The following is a 24,236-nucleotide window of genomic DNA, read 5'->3' as shown; positions in this document are numbered from 1 at the left end:
TAAGAAAAAAGTTGTTTTAAACAGGAAGAAATCTCCAGCAGACCAGACTTCACTTCTGCTGCAGTCATTGTATCAAAACAAAACACAAAAAATAGGTGGAGTCAGGTGCAGGTACAGTCCATCATCTGTTAACCAGCTGATTACCACAAAGATAAAAAAGTTGAATGCAGCCTTCAGTTTGAAAAACCTGCTCCTGCACATCCACGACTAGGGATGGGTATCGAGAACTGGTTCCTTTCGGGTATCGTTAAGAAATGATTCGATCCACCGACATCAATAAGCTTTGTGCTTAACGATTCTGTTATCGGTCCTTCAGAGTGGCCGTTGTTTTGGCGGGTGTTTGTCAGGAAAATTATCATTTCTCTACATTGATTACAGACCCTGCAGCGGGTCCTTAATCAACTTTTCTGCAGCGCGGCTTTGCTTTGAACCTTGAACCAATCGAAGCAGTGGTTCGCAGATTGAAGCAATGCTTCGATCGATTGCTTCGTTTATTTATTTCTTTCGCTTAATTTTCCCCCGCTAAAACCCTAAAGAGCATACGTCTGTGAGTATTATTTACCTTTTCTATGTTAAACCGACCTGTTATGGTCTTCTGAAACAGTTGATAGATGTATTTTATAACTTAAAAACGGGAGCGATGCTAACGCGTTAGCATGTCTATGGCGTTTTCAATGTTAAAAGTTAGCATTTAGCAACTGCAGCCGTCATCACGTTCGGGTGCATTTGTTTTCAAATTGTAATATTCCTTAAATTTATTTTTGCTCATATATTAATAATCTAATTATTATTATATACAATTTTAGAGAAAGAGACAAAAAGAACCTGAATAGAAACACAACAGAAAATATATAATAGCAACTAACAATGACATAAATAAATACATAAATAAATACATACAGAAACAAGTGTTTCCTGTGAACACCTAGTGACTCTCACACCTCCATTTCATCCCTGTCTTATTTAAGTTTAATGACAGTTTGCTTCGGGCAAACCATATTTTCAATGTGTTAATTTCTTCAGTGATTTTCTCCAGAACTATCTGTCAAACTAGAAAACTGCTGCATCCTAGTAAGAGCAGAATACTACTGGAATGAATCTGAATAAGGAAAGTTGTTTTTTTTTTTTTTCCTCACTAAATGGATGCTGCACTCACTGCAGTTTATCGTCTGGAATAGTCCCAGATTGCATTTCAGAGCTTCTAGAATTGAAACATTTTCGTGCAGGTGGTGTTGGGGGGGTAATTTTGGGTTTCAGCTTTTTTTTGTTTTTCACCACTTTCATCCCTGAAAATGAGTTGTGATTCACTTTTGTGTGGATTAAAGTTACTAACTGGGACTCCTGTCTCATTGCGAGAAAGAAACGAGAATCGTCCTCCGTTCTGTTCACACAGCTTCAAACACTGTGCGGCTCTCTGACAAGTCAAGACAGAACGACAGAATCCAGTCTGAATTAATAACTTCAAAGCGAAACACAGTTTTGTTTATTTTTATTTATGTCCAGAGATCAAGGATACAGTGACTAATTTCATATTTATTTACTTTAAGACTCAAGGAAATACATAGAAAACCTGTAAAGCCTACTTTTAGTACAAAATTCACGAGGTATCGATAAGGAAATCGATAAGGAATCGGATCGATAAGCAGAATCGATAGATAAAATCTTATCAATACCCATCCCTATCCACGACTGTGATGGTTTTGTTTATCTGCATTTATGACGTTTCTCCACAAACCTGCTCCTGCACAGAGAAACCTTATCTGCATTCTTGCCATCCTTTCAACACCCGCTGCAACATGCATCACACGTACGACTGCTGACACATGCATGTCACCAGATCTGACCAAAAGCATGCTCCTGAGAGAGCAGCAGAGACCACCACACTGAAAGGTCAGAGGTCAGGACAGTGGATCATGTTAGAAGCCTTCACAGGTCAAAAGCTTTGGCCTCGATCCAAAAACAGTCCAACCTGAACCCAGCGATTATAAATAATAATTCAAACAAAAACATGAATGAGTGAACAGTGAGAACAGAGCAGGAAAAAGCAAGTCCTGTTCTTATGACTGTACTAAAGAGGATTTTTCTACAAATCGGATTCATAAACTGACTCTTATAAAGTGGCTTCAGTTGCCGGTGTCGTCAGCATCCTATGACGACACCGGCAACAGTGGCTGGAGGCACAATTAAATTTGTAATCTATAATAACGTTTTTAATTTTACACTTTACACAAAAGATCCTTTTTTAGTCCATCCAAAACTGAACCATGTTATCCTTCAAAAACACACAATCCTTCCACCATCTTTAATGCATATCGACTCCAATCTGTTGACCTTTCAAGGTCGGTCATGGACAGAAGTCATGTGACCAACAGAAAAGTGATTTGACATCATATTAGTGTTTTGTAGAAAGTGTATATTTAATCCATTTCTCAAAATAGCCCGTCAAAATATCTCCTATGAATTAGCATGAGGATACAATTTTGACTTTGACCTGTAAACTTGACATTCAACTGAATTTTCTCAAAATGAAATCACTTAGTTGCCCAGCTGACCCTCAACCGATGCACCAAGTTATTTTATTCACACACTGACACACATAGGACCAAAAATAAAAATACTTCTGTGAAAGCAGGCAATAAATAAATAAATATTGAATGCTCTGATTAGGTCCAATTAAAACACTATGAATAAAAACAGTTTATCCAGCAGCAAAACAAACCACAAAAACAAATTAAGCTCATATCCAGCAACCGTACTGAAAGACAGTCAGACCCAACACGTCCTGATTTATTCTAAAACAATGAATGGCATCACATGCGAACCCCACACACATTACACACAATGATATAAATGTACAAGTAAATATACATCTGTCTGTCATGGTGATTTTGACTATATATTATGTGACTTGTGTATAAACTTCATTTTGAAGTCATTCAGACCAGTTAATCACAAATATTTTATTGATCTATATATATATATATATATATAAATAGAGAGAGGGGGGGGGGGGGGAGGTTGGGTAGGATTACTTTGAAATGTAATCCAAAAGTAATCACATTACACATAATCCAAATGTATGTACATACATACATGTAGTCCACATGTATTCTTTCAAAGTAATCCTACCCAACCTTGTATATATGTATGTATCCATGGGGAAAATAAGTATTTGACCCCCTGTCAGTTTTGCAGGTTTTCCCGCCTACAAAGAATGGAGAGGTCTGTAATTTTTATCGTAGGTACACTTCAACTGTGAGAGACAGAATCTAAAAAAATAAATAAATAAAATAACATTGTATGATTTTTAAATAATTAATTTGCATTTTATTTCATAAAATAAGTATTTGACCCCCTAGAAAAACAGAGCTTAACAATTGGTACAGAAACATTTGTCTGCCATTACAGAGGTCAGACGTTTCCTGTAGTTCTTTGGTCTTGGCTATGGTGGACAGGTTGGAGTGTGATTGAGTGTGTGAACAGGTGTCTTTTATACAGGTAACAAGTTCAAACAGGTGCAATTAATACAGGTAAAGAGTGCAGAATAAGAGGGCTTCTTAAAGAAAAATTAATAGGTCTGTGAGAGCCAGAATTCTTGCTGGTTGGTAGGGGGTCAAATACTTATTTTATGCAATAAAATGCAAATTAATTATTTAAAAATCATACAATGTGATTTTCTGGATTTTGTTTTAGATTCTGTCTCTCACAGTTGAAGTGTACCTACAATAAAAATTACAGACCTTTCTCTCTCTCTCTCTCACTCACACACACACACATACACACACACACACACACAACACTCTTGATACATCTGGATGTCACCTTGCTATCATGCAAGGTGCTCACACCCAAACAACGAGCAACTTCGGGGTCAAGGTCCTTGCCCAAGGGCACTGAGTGATTTTAAACTGAGGATCCTCTGGTCACAAGCCCAACACTTTAGCCACTTGACCATCATCTCTCATATATGCTTTAGATAATCCATCTCGGCTTCTTGGTTGTGAAGATATACAAATTTTTTTTTTTTTTTTTTTTTTTTTTTTTTTTTAATGGACCGTGTTTCTTTGCCCTTTGACAAAACTACCTCTTGATATCTATCAAAGTAATATTCCCAACACATTCAATCCATTTAGGCTTCTTCATTGTTGAGATACACACAAAAAAGGTGTTTTTGGGTGATGTTTTCTTTGAAATTGATCAAACTACCTCTTGATATCTGTCCAAATAATATTCCCACCAAGTTTTAGCTACCTCTACATATCTATCCAAGCAATATTCTCACCAAGTGGAATCTATCTACACGTCTTGGTTGTTGAGATATACAAAAAAGGTGTTTTTTTTTTTTATTATTATTATATTTTCCTAACCACCTCAAGATATCTATCCAAGTAATATTCCCACCAAATATGAAGTAAAGCCATTCAGCTGTTTTTGAGGCATCTTGTCCAAAGACACACAGACACACGGACTTCAGTGAAAACAACACCCTGCTCGCCACTTTGTCAACACACAGAGTAACCACAAGGAAGAAGGTCCAATTACTCACACAGTAGTTTTATGGACTTTCTGAACCCTAACATGTTTCATACACAGTTTCACCTCAAAACACACCTGATGACATGATCAAAGAGCGACAAAAAGGGATTGAATTCAAGTGGCCAAAGAAGACCCATGATGTCTCCTGTCTGAACATTTTCACCACTTTAAGCAAAGCCCAGGCTTCCAAACATCGAGCTGTCTGATGTTTCACGTGTGTGTGTGATCCTGCTGCTGGCTCCATCACAAAAAAAAAAAATATACAAAAAAAGGTCACTGATTATCAAAGAGAAAATGCAACAATGTTGCACACAAACAAAGAGGATGTTGAAGCTGGCAAAGGAGTAGTGGAATAACTCTTACCTTGGATGTGATGAAGAGTCAGCACGATCCTCTGGGGCCTGTTAACGAGAGACTCGAGTTAGTTGGTGGAAACACACAGAGAAGGATTTGAGATCAGGAACCATTCTAAATTAATATGACCCCAGTTAACAACTTGGAATATGTGCCCAAATCTCCATCGGGAACGAACAGTCCGAAAATGACCACACCCTTTTTCGTCTTGTATTTTCTACACTGTAGCAACTATAATTTTTCCAAGGTACTCAAAATGTTCAGAATGACCACTACATGTTTGGGAGGGTCACAGAAAAGTGTAAAATTTCTAGTTTGATATTTTAAGAGAAAATGGCTAAAATAAGTGGGTTAACTTATTACCGTACATCAAAAGAAATCGAACATTTGCAGAATATAATGAAATTTTATTTTCAGTCATACTGTTATCAATGAAATATTGATTTAAAGTGAAAAATACAAAACAAGACTTGTTTCTTTAGCAGACAGCAGTATCTCCAGATCTTAAAAGTTTTAAAGATTGTCAGTGAATTTCCCAACAACCAATTATTAGGGAATAACCCTGTTCTGTCTGATGATTTGTGGACATTCACACTGGTTATATGGTCGCACGGACATTTGTGACTGTATAACATTAACGTCCGCAAATCATCAGACACAAGGTGGTTATTCCCATTTAAATCCAATTCCAACGTTTGCACGGTTTATTTTTCATTAAGTAATTCTGTCTGCGAGGCTTACTATGAGGCAGCGTCACTACAACAGCAGTCAGGGCGCGGAGTAATCCATCAAATGTGAAAATCCATCAAATCCATCAAATGTGAAATGGTAATTCTGTATCAGAATCCACATCATTACTTTCGTATGGTAGCTTAAATTGACCCATTTCAGCGGCGGCGGCGATATGCGACTTTCTCTCACTCTCAGCTAACAGATAGCAGCGCACGTGGACGGTGTTCTGTCCAATTGTGCTTCTCTTCGCATAAATTGACAGTTCCGCGTCTCATCAATATTGCACGTGCGTGTGCATGCGGAGTTCCACGGAGGGCTGGCCTGTCGATAAGAATGACATCTCGTCAGAACACCAGTCGGGGCGCGGAGTAATACATCCAAATGTGAAACGGTCGAATATTTTGCCCCATTACCCTGATATTATAAGTTCTGAAATCTCACACGATTAACCAATCAGATTTGTGGAAAAAAATGTAAATGGATTAGAATCTAAGTCATAACAACACATTAGTTATCAAACATAATATCCAGATTGTTTGACCTAATGTTTTCTCACAGTTTTCTCTTAAAATACCAAAATTAGAAATTTTACACTGTTCTATGACCATTCTAAACATGTAGTGGTCATTCTGAACATACAAGGTTTGTCAATAAAGTAACGGACCTTTTTATTTTTTATTGTAAACTATATGGATTTGATTCATATGTTTTTACGTCAGACAAGCTTGAACCCTCGTGCGCATGTGTGAGTTTTTCCACGCCTGTCGGTGACGTCATTCACCTGTGAGCACGCCTTGTGGGAGGAGTGGTCCCACCCCCTCGTCGGATTTTCATTGTCTGGAAATGGCGGAATGATTTGGACTTTTTTCCATCAGAATTTTTTCAGAAGCTGTTAGAGACTGGCACCTGGAAACCATTTGAAAAATTTATCTGGCTTTCGGTGAAAATTTTACGGGCTTCACAGAGAATAAGGACTGTTACTACAGCTTTAAGGACAGCTTTACGGACGCTCGGAAGTCCGTAAAATTTTCACCGAAAGCCAGATAAATTTTTCAAATGGTTTCCAGGTGCCAGTCTCTAAGAGCTTCTGAAAAAATTCTGATGGAAAAAAAGTCCAAATCATTCCGCCATTTCGAGAACAATGAAAATCTGACAAGGGGGCGGGACCACTCCTTCCACAAGGCATGCTCACAGGCGAATGACGTCACCGACAGGCGTGGAAAAACTCACGCATGCGCACGAGGGTACAAGCTTGTCTGACGTAAAAACATATGAATGAAATCCATATAGTTTTTGAAAAAAATAAAAAGGACCGTTACTTTATTGACAGACCTCGTATTTAAGGTATGTATTTAAGATAACACTCGGACACAAAAGGGTGTGGTCATTTTCGGGCCATTTGTCCCAGATAGAGACTTTGGCACATAAGGCCTAGTTCAAAAATAATGAAGCCAAAGTGTGACATAACCATCACAATTTAAAAGTGGTCTTTTTTGTGAAATGTTATCATTTTAGTTATGGTTATATATCAGAGTTTCAATATTTCTATTGGTCTGGGTTCAGTCATTGCTAGAAATTATCAGTGCATATATACTATAATGTGCTAGAGCCTAATACTTGTGACAACAGTTGGAGGTATCTTCTTTAGTCTGCAGAAGCCTGAAACAAAGAAATTCTGTCCATTAGTTCCTGGTATTACTGAACAAGTAATATAATTATTCTATTGAAGCAGAGTAGGAGATATAGCTAAGGTTGTGACACAAATAAATCAAGTTTTACCTTGCTTTAGAAACATGATGTTTTTCTAGGAAATGACATTTCTACCTTTACAAAAATGTATTACTGTGTGTTAGTATGAAGCACAAACAAACTGACAAAATACAAGGTTATTTCTTTAACATTCAACTTTAAATGATAATGCTAAATATCAATGTCACACAAAATTGATGAAAAAAGTGCGATTTTGGGGGTAAATGTGCATATCTCTGGAAGTGTGTGGATTTTTTCCATGAAATTTTCAGTACCTGTCAAAGAGACTATAGGCAACTCACAGATAAATCTGGATGGTGCTAAATAAAATAATGGCTTGTTCATGACAAATGCAACGCAAATCAACAGTTAGGCTTCATTATTTTTGAACTAGGCAATATCCTAAGTTGTTCATTGGGGTCATATTAGTCTAGAACAGTTGAGTATCCTCTCCTAAATGAAGTGCATACATTGCTAAGCTAGGTCCAAGACTATAAGTCCAATTCCTGTCTAATATACTTTGAAATCTGCAACTCGGACGGCTGATTTTGATGTCACACTTTATTAATCTGAGGAGCAGGAGCACACAAACCCAAACATTCACTAAATAAAAGAAACAAACAAACCCTTACATTCTAAACCTCAACCAACATGGTCAGAATTCCACCTAAGCCCACAGAAATGGTCCCAGTGTGGAAGCCACCAAAGACCTGGTGTGGAAGCCACCAAAGTCTCAATTTGGAAGCCACCAAAGTCTCAGTTTGGAATATACCAAAGTTTCAGTCTGGAAAACACCAAAGCCTTAGCGTGGAAGCCACCAAAGTCTCTGTGATGAAGCCATCTAAACCTCACTGTGGAAGTGACCAAAGCCTTAGTGGGGAACCCACCAAAGTTTAAGTCTGAAAGCCACCCAAGCTTAGGTCTGGTGGCTCCAAAGGCCATTGTTGTTTGTTTATTATTGTACAACAAAGTCAGCGGTGTATATCAAAGGGCAAAACTCTAACAGCCTCCTTCGTGATCTCAGTCTCAAGATGTTAACGACCTTTAGATCTAGGCTCCACCAGCCTTAAAAAGTTTCAGTTAATCTTTTCATGATGTTTTCATGTCAAGACATCATGAATGTGTCTCAGTACATCAAACATTGAAGAAATACTGAAAAGAAAAAAAACAAAATCAGCAACTACCATCACTGACGGTGTGGACGATTCAGTGTAAGTGCTAATTTGTTAGTGTGGTTATTAAAATGTGTTAAAATGAACCTTCCATGTCTTTTTTGTAACACTTTATCATCTAAATATGAGGGGGCGCTCCCCAAATAATTAGCACCCATTTATCTCTCAGGCTGTGTCTGTTTTCAGAAATATTTCATCCAACATGGAGCGCTGACACCTCTTACAAACACCATCAACACATCATCCCGTTATCGCTTTTACATTCATTATTTACAGTTGATCAAAGACGCCCGTTTCCAGTTACTAAATGCACAGCACCCAAAATCGGCAGCTGATAGGATTCAAATAAAGTTCAGTGTGAGGAGCCTGGATGAGGACAGATGAGGAAAAAAACACCCAAAGAATGTCATCATTCACTCAAAAATTGCCTTTTTTCTCCAAATAAAAAAGGGAAATGTTGAGAAAATCGTGTACTTTACATTTTACAACACCACACAATATTTTGTACCATAGAAAGGGCACATTATCATGGTTGTTTTTCTATTTTATTTTATTTATATTTTTCCTCACTGACATCATTGGGGAAGCTGTAAGGAAATTTGTTCCACTGCAGTCTCTAAGGTCTGTCGCTTTTAAGCCATCCCTAAAACACGACTAAAAACTTGTAGTAGCGGTGCTTTTTCAGTTTTAGCATCCAGACTGTGGAATGAGCGCCATCTGAACATTAGATTGGCCCCCATGTTGCCCATTTTTAAAAGTCTTTTGAAAATGCCTTTTTTTCTTTGGCTTTTAACTCAGGCTGACTGAGGTGTGTTCTTGTATATCTGTTTCTCTGGTCATGTCTTTTTTTGTTTGATTTTATTGTTGTTTTATTGTTTTGTTCAGTTGTTGTGCGGCACTTTGTTAAACTCAGCTGTTTTTTTCAAAAGCGCTCTATAAATAATGCATACAGAAAGGCACTGCATTCACTGGATAAAAACAGACACCTTATCTCGTAATTACGAGAAAAGATTTAATTTAATTTAACCAAGTTAGTCCCATTGAGACCGAGACCTCTTTTGCAAGGGAGACCTGGGTAATTATAAAGTTTCCAATCCACCTAACCTGCATGTACTCCTATTTAAATGTGGGAGGAATCCCATGCAAACACGGGGAGAACATGCAAACTCCACACAAAAAGGCCACAGGTGAGAATTGATCCCATGACCTTCTTGCTGTGAGGCAACAGTGCTAACCACTAAGCCACTGTGCTGCAAGAGCTCATAATTACAAGAAAGATCATGTAATTATGAAATAATTTTCTTGTAATTTTCTCAGTGAATGCAATGCGGTTTGGTAAAAGCTGGATTGGATTGAAAAAAGTTTTTTTTTAACTCCCCACACGGGGAGGACAGTTGTACAACAACAGTTGTAGCTCCTTTTGAATACGGCAGGATCTGGGCAATTCTATGGTAATGGAATTACAGTGACAGCAAAATGTGGCCAAATTTATTCCAAATTTACTCTGATTGTAATTCCGTTGCTGTAGAATTGTCAATTTGCAAAAGTGGTTCCAAACCATTTTTGCTTTGAGCCTCAATCCATCACTGCCATCCCCGCACCCCCACCCAATCTCTAACCTATACACTAGACTGATAATAAATAAATAAATGATTTAAAAACATTTTAATGATTGTTTTTGATGGGGGGGGGGGGGGTATTAACATTTAATTACTGTTATTAAACTTTTCTTTTTAGTTTATCCAAAGAAAAAAACATTTTTTTTACTGGAATTTCCAGCATATAAGTCACATTTTTGTGTTTGAATTTTATGTTATTATTTATTTTTACTAGTTTACTCATCCTTTCTTTTTACTAGTCCATTACACCCCTGTGCAACAATAAATAAAGATTAAAGAAAATCTAATCGCAAAGTTGTCATTATTAATTATTCATGTGGAGATTTCACAGAAATCAAAACACCAAACAAATAAATTCCAATTATAAAAATGACTCCACAACAATGCACAAAAATTAAATTGAATTGTTTACTATGCAGGAAAACATATATTCTGGAAAATACGGTACAGCTGATTGTGTGATGAATGTGTTATAATTTTATAAAACACGTGCACTTCTAACCTGCAACTTAATTATTGAACTTGAATTGCTCTCGAGCATTAGCATTCCTCCACAAGATCTTCTATTGTGAAACACCTAATATTGAACCAAGAGACATGGTCACATAATCTTCTTTGCACTTTTCCTGCTCGCTCTAAACCATTTCTTCAGTTATTCACTCGTTCTGCACTGCAGTGTCAAAGTGCAGAAACCTTGTAAAATAGAACAGTCACAACATTCTCTCGCCTCCCTGCCATCTGGTTTCCATCCTCACCACCTGCATGTCAGTCTGCAGCCTCAGACAGGTGAGCCTGTTACACGCTTCTCACGCCAGCCGGCTCCGCTTCACGCCAACTTAACAACACGCCACGCACATCAGCCAAATCTGCAGCACTGCAAAACGCCTCTCGCCGCCGCCAAGTCACTCTCCTGATGAAGTGGTCGACCACAAAAACACACAGCCAGATACAAGTGATTAGAGTTTTACAGACTTTACAGTCGTGAAGCTGACACAACAACAAAGAAGATTTGAATAAAGTCTTTAACAACAACAACAACAACAAAAAACATCAAAATGGGATTAACATGTAGTCACTCATTGATTTACACACAGTAAGCACAGAGCGGTTTAACGGCTCCATCACTCCAAGTACACAAAGCCAAGGCAGTAAACATAACAGCAGTCAGTGTGCTGTCACACACAAAATACACCTAAACGGCCTTAAAGTGACAGTAATGTGTCCGGGGGGGGGGGGGGGGGTGGGGGGTGCATATGGACATTCAGCGGAAATCACTAAACACATTCATCCAGCTGAGTCCTTCTCATGGGCGTGGCCTCAGGTGATGTCATTTATAGATGGGAAACACTCAATTTTTTAATTTCGATTCATTTTCCTTTATATAGTGCCAAATCACACCAGAGTTGCCTCAAGGCGCGTCTAACCTTACTAACCCCCAGAGCAGCAGTGGTAAAGAAAAACTCCCTCTGAGGAAGAAACCTCAAGCAGACCAGACTCAAAGGGGTGACCCTCTGCTTGGGCCATGCTACAGACATAAATTACAGAAACAATTCACAAAACAAAAATACAGGAAATGCTGTTGGTGCACAGGACAGGAGGGTCTCCAGCACAAATACCAAACCCATCTCTGGTTGGAGCTGTCCCTTAAACAGAGAGAAAAAACAGAATCAGGCATCAGAAAGACAAGAAATACAGTATAATTTGTCAGCATTAAACAACAAGAAAAACAGGAAATACTAAGGTGGTCACCGGCCACTAGCCCTAAACTTCACTAAAAGACCCAGAATTTAGGTAAAGTTGAGGCCGCGGCACGCTCCGTTTCCTAATAAAATGAACTAAAAGAGTAAAAAGCACAGAACTATACTATGTCAGTATAGCCATAAGAAAGAGAACGTAAGTGCGTCTTAAATCTGGACTTGAAAGTGTTGTGCGGGCCGCTGAAGAGGAGGTACTGCTGGCCCACCACCACCAGATGGCGCCCTGCTTGAAGTGCGGGCTTCAAGCACGAGAGGGCGTCATAGCAACCGGGAGTGACAGCTGTTACTCGTCATCAGCATCAGCTGTCACTCATCCACATCATCACCACCACCTTAAAGGCCGGACTGCAACTCCACCTCCCCGCCAAGAAATCAACTACCAATCAGGTAATTCTCTGCTAAACCTTAATTCAAGTATTAGTCTGATCTCTTTTTGCAGCCGTTTTCCTGGGACGGATACCCTGTCTGCGGAGTTGTCCTGCACCCTAAGAATGCAAAGCCTGGGCAGGTACATAAGGTTTAATTAGGTCAGCTAGGTTGGGAGGTGCCAGTTCGTGAACAATTTTATAGACTAGTAGCAGAACCTTAAAATCTGGTCTCACTGGGACAGGAAGCCAGTGAAGAGATGCCAAAATGGGTGTAATGTGGCCGAACTTTCTGCTTCGTGTCAAAAGTCTGGCAGCAGCATTTTGAACCAATTGGAGAGCCCTAATGCTGGGCTGCGGTAAACCAGAAACTAGAACATTGCAGTAGTCCAAGAGATAAACGCATGGATCAGGGTCTCAGCATCAGCTATAGACAGGATGGGATGAATCTTTGCTATATTTCGCAGGTGGAAGAAAGCAGTCTTTGTAAACACTGTTTACAATTATTTTGAAATTCAGAATCCCTTCACTGTCATTGGACAGAATGAAACGAAATCAGTCCCAATGGAGCATGCAAACAAAAGAAAGATGTATAACGCAATGCAATAGTACCCTCAGCCATATGCACATAAAAATAGGAAACACAACATATAGTTTCACTTGGCCAGTAGCACCAATATACTGCCCTGGTGGACAAACCCCAAAATAAAATGTGACCTTTTGATCCTGAAAATAGGCCAAGGTCAGCTAGCTTCAATGTCCTGCAAGTTCATTATCCTGAAAATACACCCTGGAAATGTAACATTGCAACAACAGAGAAAATGGCTGTAATGAATGAAAGAGTGTGTAGAAAGAACTGACCACTTAAAATATGTCCAGGTTAGCCATCTTTAAACTTGTCCAAGGTCTGTGTCCCAAGAATTTTCCTTGTCAATTTGAAGTCTCTGGCAGTAATAGGACTGGACGTATGCTGAGCACAGACAGACAGATGGACAGACTGATGGACAGAGGCAAAGTCTTCGCAATACCTAATGGTCATACTTTGGCCTCGGACAACAAAATAAAAGAAAGATGTAGGAATCCTTACCCATACATCTTCCTTACAACTTTCAGCTGTAACTCAAAAATTCACATTAACCATTTAGGAATTACAGCCATTTTCATACCCAGTTTTTCTGTGTATCAGAGACCATAAGTAATTGGACAAATTATATTTGATTATTTTTAATACAACTCATGACTTTTCCAGCCAGGTTTCTTTTGACAAGTCAGGAGTCGAATACATGAACACTTTCAAATAATCACTAACAAACAAAAACAATATGGTACTATATGGTAAATCTGTCTGGAGGAGGCAGTTCTCAAAAACTGAGTGGCAGTGCAAAAAGGAGAGTTAAGTGAGGGAAGCCACCAAGACACCTAAACAACTCTGGAGTTACAAGCTTCTGTGGCTGGAAACTGTGCATAATGCCAATTTTACCTGTTGCATCACCAATCACAGGAGATCAAGAAAACATCAAATCCTGGAGCGAGACTCCCATTTACATTCAGGCAAATTGTCACCGAAATTTTACATGTTCTTCAGGGAATCACTCATAATTAAAGTCATAAATAATACAAATAATTTTCATCATAACTTTGTTTTGGACTTTGGCAAGTTTCAAACTGAAGACCTCTTTGAAAAATATAAAAAATAGATATTTTTTTAAAATTAATTTGACATCATTATCTCAGTTTGGGGCGCTTTGTGCTCATTGTGTGTTTGGTGTAAAGTCGTCTCTCTCGAGGATTATAATTTATTTTCACAAATCCTGCCTGGCAGTAGGAAGACATTGCAGGCGGTGGAGATTTGCTGATGGTGCCGCCGCCGCGGTGCAGGATGAGCCATCATGTGAACCACCACCTTTTAGACAACAACGCCATGTCTCACTCTTCCCATTTGTTCTCCAGCTGCCTCTCCACAACTCAGACATATTTGTTATTCCTCCAGATCTTGACACCAGGACTGCTTTTCCAGTTCAGCAGTTCTCCAGCCCTCTGGATGACAGAGCGGCCAAGGACAGACGGAAAATAACAATCACTAAACAAAAAACAACTCAACAGAACTGTGAAAATCAGCATGAAGAAATCCCAGAAGCCTCTGTGCAGATACAGAGTCGGACAAACATTATTAAAGAGGACAGTCCAAGTGAAATGATGATTAAGCAAGCAGAGCATCTTGGTCTCGGTTTAACTTGTGTTTGAGCAGATCTGTGGGACCAAGAAGGTCTGATCAGCTCGTCAACTGAACACCAAAATTAATCCCTTAACGAGAAAACAAAGAGCTCAGACCACCACAAAGATACTGCCAGCAAGACTCAGAGAAACTAGGATGTTGTGCTCAATACATATTTAGCAGTGCTGTCGATTAATGGATTAGTTGTTTGCTACAAACAATGTCATGAAACAGAGGACAATGTCAAACATTAGAGCCCATTCACACATAACACGACATTGTGTAAAAGAAGCAGAATCGATAAGAAGAAAATCCACAAACAAAAAACGAAATGGGGAACGCAAAACATTCCACCTGCTGTCGGGAGGGACACATGGTCGTACAGAGATGCATGATACAGCGGCAATGGTTCGTGCCCACTCGTGTGCGTGCACAAAGACAGTGCAATCCCTCTTATCGAGCGGACAATACAAGTATGAACCTTCTGTTCTTCTGTAGATGGCCCATGGTCATACAGTCATGAAATGATATGAATGAAGCAGTGTGTTCCCATCATGTCCACATCTGCTGGCCAGCCAGCCACACACGCATGTCCAGCTAGCGGCGCAGGTATCAAGCGAGCGGCGCACGTGCCCAGGGAATGGTGCTCAAAAGGAGAGACACTGTGTCATGAGGACCAGAGCTGATGTGGGTGATGTGACATTCAGATTGCCAGCTGAGTGTTCACATGATCAGATGGTCCTTTTCACCTGGAGCAGCTTGCCGGTTTGCATGCTGAACGGCCGCTCCAGCCCGTGGCAAAGGCAATATATGTTTTTATGTATTTCCATGTAAGGACAGCAAGCACACACATGCCTCATGGTGTAGAGCTGTAAGGTCATGTCCTTCAAAACATCTTTAATTAATTATTTTAGTTGTTTGTTATGTAATTGTGTATGTAGTTATTGTAGTAATTATTTACTGACCTGGCTGTGGTCTCTCTGTTTTTAATGTAACACATCGTGTGCATTGAGCCGTCATTTCCAGCTGAGAGGTGCCTTGCTGTGTTGTGTGCGCTGAGACGTGGCTGGCCGGTCCCCGTGTGATCATGTCTGTACATACATATCAGCATTTCATGCAAGTGTGCACGCCACATGTGTTGCGCGGGGGGGGGTGCAAAACACACACATGCCAAATGTGTTGCAGGGGGGTGGAGAGCAAGGTGTGCATCACATGCGCACGATACACACACACATCGCATGTGTAGAGAGTGCCAAAACTCTGGCATGCCACATGTGTGTTGCTTGGCAACACAACACTCGTGGGGAACTTTTCACAGCCAGATCAAAAGTGGTCGCCTGCTCTCTATTTTTGTGGTGGCTGCATTTTCTAAGTGGTCCGCGAGTGGTATTGGATGTTTGTGTGTGGCACCTGGAATTTAGCTGACACCTGCCGAGAGAGGGATCAAATGGGCACTCTCGGGGCACTCTCTGTCTTTCGGCCACTGGTGTGTGCGTATGGTTGTAGCGACAGGTGTACAGGTGTTAGAGGTGGCTCCGATTTTTCATGAATGGCAGAGGATTCCTCCTTCATGCGCCATTCAGCCTCATACTTGCTGTGTGAAAAGGCCCTTAGCTAGGTTTCCATTACGCATAACGTTCACAGATATTTTCACAATGTTGAGAAAAACCAGTAAAGCTCTTGCAAGAACTGTAATTCCCAAAGTCATGGCAATGGCACGGTAAGTCCCATTGAATCCCGGCATCAAATAACAGGAAACAGACATTCCCAAACCTGGTCAGTCGGAACACCAACGTGTGGGTAGCGGAACTGGGAGTAGCCATGGGTGACTGAGATTGCTAGCATTCGGTTGTGCACTGTCTCTCAGTCATGGCCGCCAAATGATGAAATCCCGTCATTTTATTTATTTAATCAGATATTACCATCACATCTTTTATATCGTTTTACAAGCATACTGTGTATTTTAGAATGTCTGTATGTCATGTGACAACGGAAAAAAGTTTCCATTGCAGTTTTGCAAAATAAGGCTTTTTTTAAAATCATCTCCTTCCATTTCAGCTTCCACTTCTCTTCTTGGTTTTAAGAGCATCCTTAATATATATATATATATATATATATATATATATATATATATATATATATATATATATATATATATATATATATATATATCTTCTTCAGCATGTAATTTTACTGGTTGCTCTTTGGACCCACTTTTTTTATACAAATAAAAATGACATCCAACATCCTGCCCCCCCCATCCACCACCCTCAAAGTGCAGCTATTTTTGCACTCATTTAAATGAATAAGCAAACAGTGTGGCCACTTTAGAACCCCCACGGCAGATCTCCAGCTATATGAGGTAGATCTAGATCAGGTTTCATAACCCCTGGACAAAAGCAGATTAAATTGACTTTCACAGCGCATCCAAATTCTAATTAGAGGATGTTGTTCATTTTTCAGGAGCCTGCGGAGCAGCAGGGTCAGAGATGGCACGGAGCCATGTTTACTGGTCACCGGCGCTGCATTCTGATGAATTATCTTTTCTGTAGTGAAAAAGGATCGCAGCAGATACCTGCTAGCGTGCAGCAGTCTTTTTCTGTTCACTTCTGCACAGACAAGCTTAGAGGTCATGTGACATTTAGCAATTTGCAATCAAATGATCAATGTTGCACCTAATCACATATTCATTCTTTTATTTCAAACATTAGTATTTATTGACGGTTTAAAAAATAGGCTTGTTGTGCTGTTGTGCGTTGACAGAATTGTTGGTTTATTTGACAGATTTGGGTTTTATTGCTGGAACCAAAGAGAGCTTTAATATACATATATATATATATATATATATATATATATATATATATATATATATATATATATATATATACACACACACACACGAGGTCTGTTAGAAAAGTATCCGACCTTATTATTTTTTTTCAAAAACCATATGGATTTGAATCACATGTGATTACATCAGACATGCTTGAACCCTCGTGGGCATGCGAGAGTTTTTTCACGCCTGTCGGTTACGTCATTCGCCTGTGGGCAGTCTTTGAGTGAGGAGTCGCCCACCCTCTCGTCGATTTTTCATTGTTTAGGAATGGCTCAGAGACTGCTGCTTTGTTTGATAAAAAATTTTTCAAAAGCTGTAAGGCACAACTGAGTGGACACCATTCGATAAATTCAGCTGGTTTTCAGTAAAAATTTTAATGGCTGATGAGAGATTTTGGTCTGGTAGTGTCGGTTTAAGGACGGCCCACGGCGCCTGACGGCGATCTGCGCTTCGAGGCGGCAGCGTCTCGCCGTTTCAAGTTGAAAACTTCCACATTTCAGGCTCTGTTGACCCAGGAAGTCGTCAGAGAACAGAGAACTTTCAGAAGAAGTCGGCATGAGGAGTTTATTCGGACATTCCATTGTTAATGGACATTTTGTAATGAAAGAACATGCGGGCAGAGTCGCATGTCGGGCCGGACCCGACTGCGGGGGGTCGCGACAGGAAAAACACCTCCGTTGGAAACCTTAACGGACAAGTTGGAACATGCCCAAGCTGTTAAACAATTTCTCAGTTACTCACTTGTTGAAAGCCATCAAAAGCCGCCTGAATTTTACAAATGGTTTTCAACACGGAGGTGTTTTTCCTGTCGCGGCGCACACAGATTCGCCGAGTCGTTTCCGTGACGAATTTGCGTGCACGTCTTTCATTACAAAATGTCCTTAAACAGTGGAATGTCCGCATAAAGTCCTCATGCCGGCCTCTTCTGAATCTTCTCTGTTCTCTCACGACGTCCTGGGTGAATTAAGCCTTAAATTAGGATGTTTTCAGCTCAAAACAGACCGACGATGGCGCCTGGAAGCGCTGCGCGACGTCCCGCTCCGTGGGAAGTCCTTACAGCGACAGAAACACCCCATAATCTCTCATCAGCCGTTAAACGTTTCACCGAAAACCAGCTAAATTTCTCGAATAGTGTCCACTCGGATATTCCTCACAGGTCCAGAAAAAATTTTGATAAAGCAACGCGTGCCGTCTCGAGCACCGTGTGAAACAAAGGAATTCAGCCGAGAGGGCTGGACCACATCTCACTCAAGGCCTGCCCACAGGGAAATGACGTCACCGACACGCGTGAAAAAACTCACGAGGGTTCAAGCATGATTGGTGTAATCGCACGTCATTCAAATCCATATCGTTAAAAAAAATAAATAAAAGTGCCGATTTCTTATCTAATACACCTCATATATATATATATATATATGTACACACACACAAACAACTGCAAACTGAAATGTAACGTTTACATCAGCTGTGCTTCCTCCAAAAATTAATGGGCAGTGTTTTTATAAGAGTATGCCAAAGTAAAAATACTTTATTACAGCTCTTGTGGTTTTATTTCTCTCAAATCTCACTTTAATTTAGCAACTTTATATATTTTTCTCAACTCATTTTTAACTTCTCTTCCCTCCATTTGTTAAAGCTGGATGCCTGTTCAAATTTCACAAAACTTACAAAATTTTGTTTTTTACATGTTGCAAAGTTACAGCTCATTTTAATGAGTTCCATCGTGAATGTTTTCTATTCCTTCAAATACCATCATACAGACAGAGTGCAGGAGGTGTTGAGATTAACTTTGACCTGACCCGCTTGTGTGAAGCGAGTTCCTCAGGCGTGCATGCTAACATCCATAAAATGTCTTGTAAATCACTTCAGAGGTGTTATCTGGTTACAAAACCAGCATTTTCAGATTTAGAGATAAGAGAAACATGTTAAATTTATATAGAAATAAGCAATTTCGGAGTGTTTTCCGCCAACGTCTTCATCAAAACAGGAAGATTTTTAGCACAGAAATTAGCTTCAATTTACATCTTTTGTAGTGTTGTATTTCTTATTGCATTTTTAAAATGTATTTATTTATTTATTGTTCAGTGTTCAAATTATGACATTAAAGACAGCTCATCTGATTAATCTGAACTAATTCTATAACAGTAGTCAATATTACAGATGCTGAAGATAGCATAAGAGCAGGACTTTTTTCCATATTAATATTATCACAATATGCAATTTAACAATGCTGCCAGTGTGAAGAGTATCCCACAATAATGACTGAAACTTGGAGAAATTGGGTAAATTGTACCTTTTTCCATTTGATTTTTGTGGAGCAGTTATTTGATTAGAAAGTGCAACACAAAAAAAATAGTAACAGGAAAATATTCACATTTAAGAAGCTGAAATCAAAGAATTTGACATTTTAAAAAATTACTCAAAATGCTTAAAATGACAATGTAACTCAAAATCAATTAAACTAGTTGGTGATTTTAAATCAATTAACTGTTTTGAGTCTTTTTTTTCTTAAATAACCAATCCAAGTAGGTTGAGTCAGGTCACATGGATTTGATTAGTTAATTGAAGATGTTTTGCTCTTCATCCAGAAAAGAAGCTTTTCTAAACAAGTCCACTTGACCTGACCCAACCAACGTGGATATCAGGATCTGGATGAATGAGAATCTCAAGTATTCCTCAGTTTACTGTATTTTTGTGCATGTTACTTTATACCATCAATGGGCAGAAGAGAGTTATTTTTAAAAAAACAATAATAATAATAATAATAAAAAAGTCATTCCATAAACATCTGACGTGAATGCTGCCATTTTTCACCTCCGTTTTCTTGCTGATTTGTTAGAAGCTATTATTAGAAAGCTGGCGGCTCACGTTAAGAAGACATAAGCTAAAAGAGCCTAGAGAGAGAGTTGGCGAAGTTAACAGCAGACGCTGTGGGGAGTTAATCCTGCTGTAAACACGTTTATCCGACTGTTTATTTGCAGAGGAAATTTAATACCACTTGAGCTGAAAGAGAATTATAGTAGAAGTCAGTCAGTGGGGTGAGATTATAAGAAGGAATGAAGTCAGAAACAAGTAAAAACCCCAACAACTCCATACTTCATCACACATAGACATACACAGATATACACACACATATATATACATATATATACACACACACATATACACACATACATATATATATACATACGAGGTCTATTCGAAAAGTATCCGACCTTATTATTTTTTCAAAAACCATATGGATTTGAATCACGTGTGATTACATCAGACATGCTTGAACCCTCGTGGGCATGCGAGAGTTTTTTCACGCCTGTCGGTTACGTCATTCGCCTGTGGGAAGTCTTTGAGTGAGGAGTCGTCCACCCGCTCGTCGATTTTTTTCATTGTTTAGGAATGGCTCAGAGACTGTTGCTTTGTTTGATAAAAATTTTTTCAAAACTGTAAGGCACAACTGAGTGGACACCATTCAATAAATTCAGCTGGTTTTCGGTAAAAATTTTAACGGCTGATGAGAGATTTTGGTCTGGTAGTGTCGCTTTAAGGACGGTCCATGGCGCCTGACGGCGATCTGCGCTTCGAGGCGGCAGCGTCTCGCCGTTTCAAGTTGAAAACTTCCACATTTCAGGCTCTGTTGACGCAGTAAGTCGTCAGAGAACAGAGAACTTTCAGAAGAAGTCGGCATGAGGAGTTTATTCGGACATTCCATTGTTAACGGTCATTTTGTAATGAAAGAACGTGCGGGCAGAGTCGCATGTCGGGCAGGACCCGACCGCGGGGGGTCGCGGCAGGAAAAACACCTCCGTTGGAAACCTTAACGGGCAAGTTGGAACATGCCCAAGCTGTTAAACAATTTCTCAGTTACTCACTTGTTGAAAGCCATTAAAAGCCGCCTGAATTCTACAAATGGTTTTCAACACGGAGGTGTTTTTCCTGTCGCGGCGCACACAGATTTGCCGAGTCGTCACGGAAACGACTCGGCGAATTTGCGCATACGTCTTTCATTAAAAAAAATGTCCTTAAACAGTGGAATGTCCGCATAAATTCCTCATGCCGGCCTCTTCTGAATCTTATCTGTTCTCTCACGATGTCCTGGGTGAATTAAGCCTTAAATTAGGATGTTATCAGCTCGAAACAGGCCGACGACAGCGCCTGGAAGCGCTGCAGGACGTCCCGCTCCGTGGGAAGTCCTTACACTGACAGAAACACCCCATAATCTCTCATCAGCCGTTAAACTTTTCACAGAAAACCAGCTTAATTTCTCGAATAGTGTCCACTCGGATATTCCTCACAGGTCCAGAAAAAATTTTGATAAAGCAACGCGCGCCGTCTCGAGCAGCGTGTGAAACAAAGGAATTCAGCCGAGAGGGCGGGACCACATCTCACTCAAGGCCTGCCCACAGGGAAATGACGTCACCGACACGCGTGAAAAAACTCACGCATGCGCACGAGGGTTCAAGCATGATTGGTGTAATCGCATGTCATTCAAATCCATATAGTTAAAAAAAAAAATAAAAGGGTCGGTTTATTATCTAAGAGACCTCGTATATACACATATCTATCTATATATATATATATATATATATATATATATATATATATATATATATATATACACACATATATATATATATCTATATATATATATATATATATATATATATACACACATATATAACAGCATTAGTGAAGGTTACAAATGATCTTCTTATGGCCTCAGACAGTGGACTCATCTCTGTGCTTGTTCTGTTAGACCTCAGTGCTGCTTTTGATACTGTTGACCATAAAATTTTATTACAGAGATTAGAGCATGCCATAGGTATTAAAGGCACTGCGCTGCAGTGGTTTGAATCATATTTATCTAATAGATTACAATTTGTTCATGTAAATGGGGAATCTTCTTCACAGACTAAGGTTAATTATGGAGTTCCACAAGGTTCTGCGCTAGGACCAATTTTATTCACTTTATACATGCTTCCCTTAGGCAGTATTATTAGACGGCATTGCTTAAATTTTCATTGTTACGCAGATGATACCCAGCTTTATCTATCCATGAAGCCAGAGGACACACACCAATTAGCTAAACTGTAGGATTGTCTTACAGACATAAAGACATGGATGACCTCTAATTTCCTGCTTTTAAACTCAGATAAAACTGAAGTTATTGTACTTGGCCCCACAAATCTTAGAAACATGGTGTCTAACCAGATCCTTACTCTGGATGGCATTACCCTGACCTCTAGTAATACTGTGAGAAATCTTGGAGTCATTCTTGATCAGGATATGTCATTCAAAGCCCATATTAAACAAATACGTAGGACTGCTTTTTTGCATTTACGCAATATCTCTAAAATTAGAAAGGTCTTGTCTCAGAGTGATGCTGAAAAACTAATTCATGCATTTATTTCCTCTAGGCTGGACTATTGTAATTCATTATTATCAGGTTGTCCTAAACATTCCCTGAAAAGCCTTCAGTTAATTCAAAATGCTGCAGCTAGAGTACTAACGGGGACTAGAAGGAGAGAGCATATCTCACCCATATTGGCCTCTCTTCATTGGCTTCCTGTTAATTCTAGAATAGAATTTAAAATTCTTCTTCTTACTTATAAGGTTTTGAATAATCAGGTCCCATCTTATCTTAGGGACCTCATAGTACCATATCACCCCAATAGAGCGCTTCGCTCTCAGACTGCAGGCTTACTTGTAGTTCCTAGGGTTTGTAAGAGTAGAATGGGAGGCAGAGTCTTCAGCTTTCAGGCTCCTCTCCTGTGGAACCAGCTCCCAATTCGGATCAGGGAGACAGACACCCTCTCTACTTTTAAGATTAGGCTTAAAACTTTCCTTTTTGCTAAAGCTTATAGTTAGGGCTGGATCAGGTGACCCTGAACCATCCCTTAGTTATGCTGCTATAGACTTAGACTGCTGGGGGGTTGCCATGATGCACTGAGTGTTTCTTTCTCTTTTTGCTCTGTATGCACCACTCTGCATTTAATCATTAGTGATTGATCTCTGCTCCCCTCCACAGCATGTCTTTTTCCTGGTTCTCTCCCTCAGCCCCAACCAGTCCCAGCAGAAGACTGCCCCTCCCTGAGCCTGGTTCTGCTGGAGGTTTCTTCCTGTTAAAAGGGAGTTTTTCCTTCCCACTGTCGCCAAGTGCTTGCTCACAGGGGATCGTTTTGACCGTTGGGGTTTTTCCGTAATTATTGTATGGCCTTGCCTTACAATATAAGGCGCCTTGGGGCAACTGTTTGTTGTGATTTGGCGCTATATAAATAAAATTGATTGATTGATTGATTGATTGATTGATTGATTGATTGATTGATTGATATATATACAGTGATATTTGAGAAGTGAAATGAAGTTTATAGGATTTACAGAAAGTGTGCAATAATTCTTTAAACAAAATTAAGCAGGTGCATAAATTTGTGCACCCCAACAGAAAAAAATACATCAATATTTAGTAGATCATCCTTTTGCAGAAATAACAGCCTCTAAATGCTTCCTACAGCTTCCAATGAGAGTCTGGATTCTGGTTGAAGGTATTTTGGACCATTCTTCTTTACTAAACATCTCCAGTTCAGTCAGGTTTGTTGGTTTCCGAGCATGGACAGCCCACTTAAAATCACACCACAGATTTTCAATAATATTCAGGTCTGGGGACTGAGATGGCCATTCCAGAACATTGTATTGGTCCTCTGCATGAATGCCTTAGTAGATTTTGAGCAGTGTTTAGGGTCGTTGTCTTGTTGAAAGATCCAGCCCCGGCGCAACTTCAACTTTGTCACTGATTCTAGAACATTTTCTCAAGAATCTGCTGATATTCACTGGAATCCATGTGATCCTCAACCCTCAACAAGATTCCCAGTACCTGCACTGGCCACCCAGCCACACAGCATGATGGAAC

At 39.6% G+C, this 24,236-nt stretch overlaps 1 protein-coding gene across 1 annotated transcript in view; it reads right to left on the bottom strand.

Annotated features, from left to right (window-relative positions):
• The window catches only part of cntfr (ciliary neurotrophic factor receptor), a 617,831-nt gene that overhangs the window by 497,573 nt on the left and 96,022 nt on the right, over positions 1-24,236 (bottom strand). The window contains exon 2 of the mRNA XM_034192939.1: positions 4,900-4,937. The gene's annotated coding sequence lies outside the window, so the exon portion shown is untranslated. The remainder of the gene's footprint in view (positions 1-4,899; positions 4,938-24,236) is intronic.

The sequence above is a fragment of the Thalassophryne amazonica genome, chromosome 17, assembly GCF_902500255.1.
Source record: "Thalassophryne amazonica chromosome 17, fThaAma1.1, whole genome shotgun sequence".
Lineage (NCBI taxonomy): Eukaryota > Metazoa > Chordata > Actinopteri > Batrachoidiformes > Batrachoididae > Thalassophryne > Thalassophryne amazonica.
This window is presented reverse-complemented; position numbering and strand designations above follow the sequence as displayed.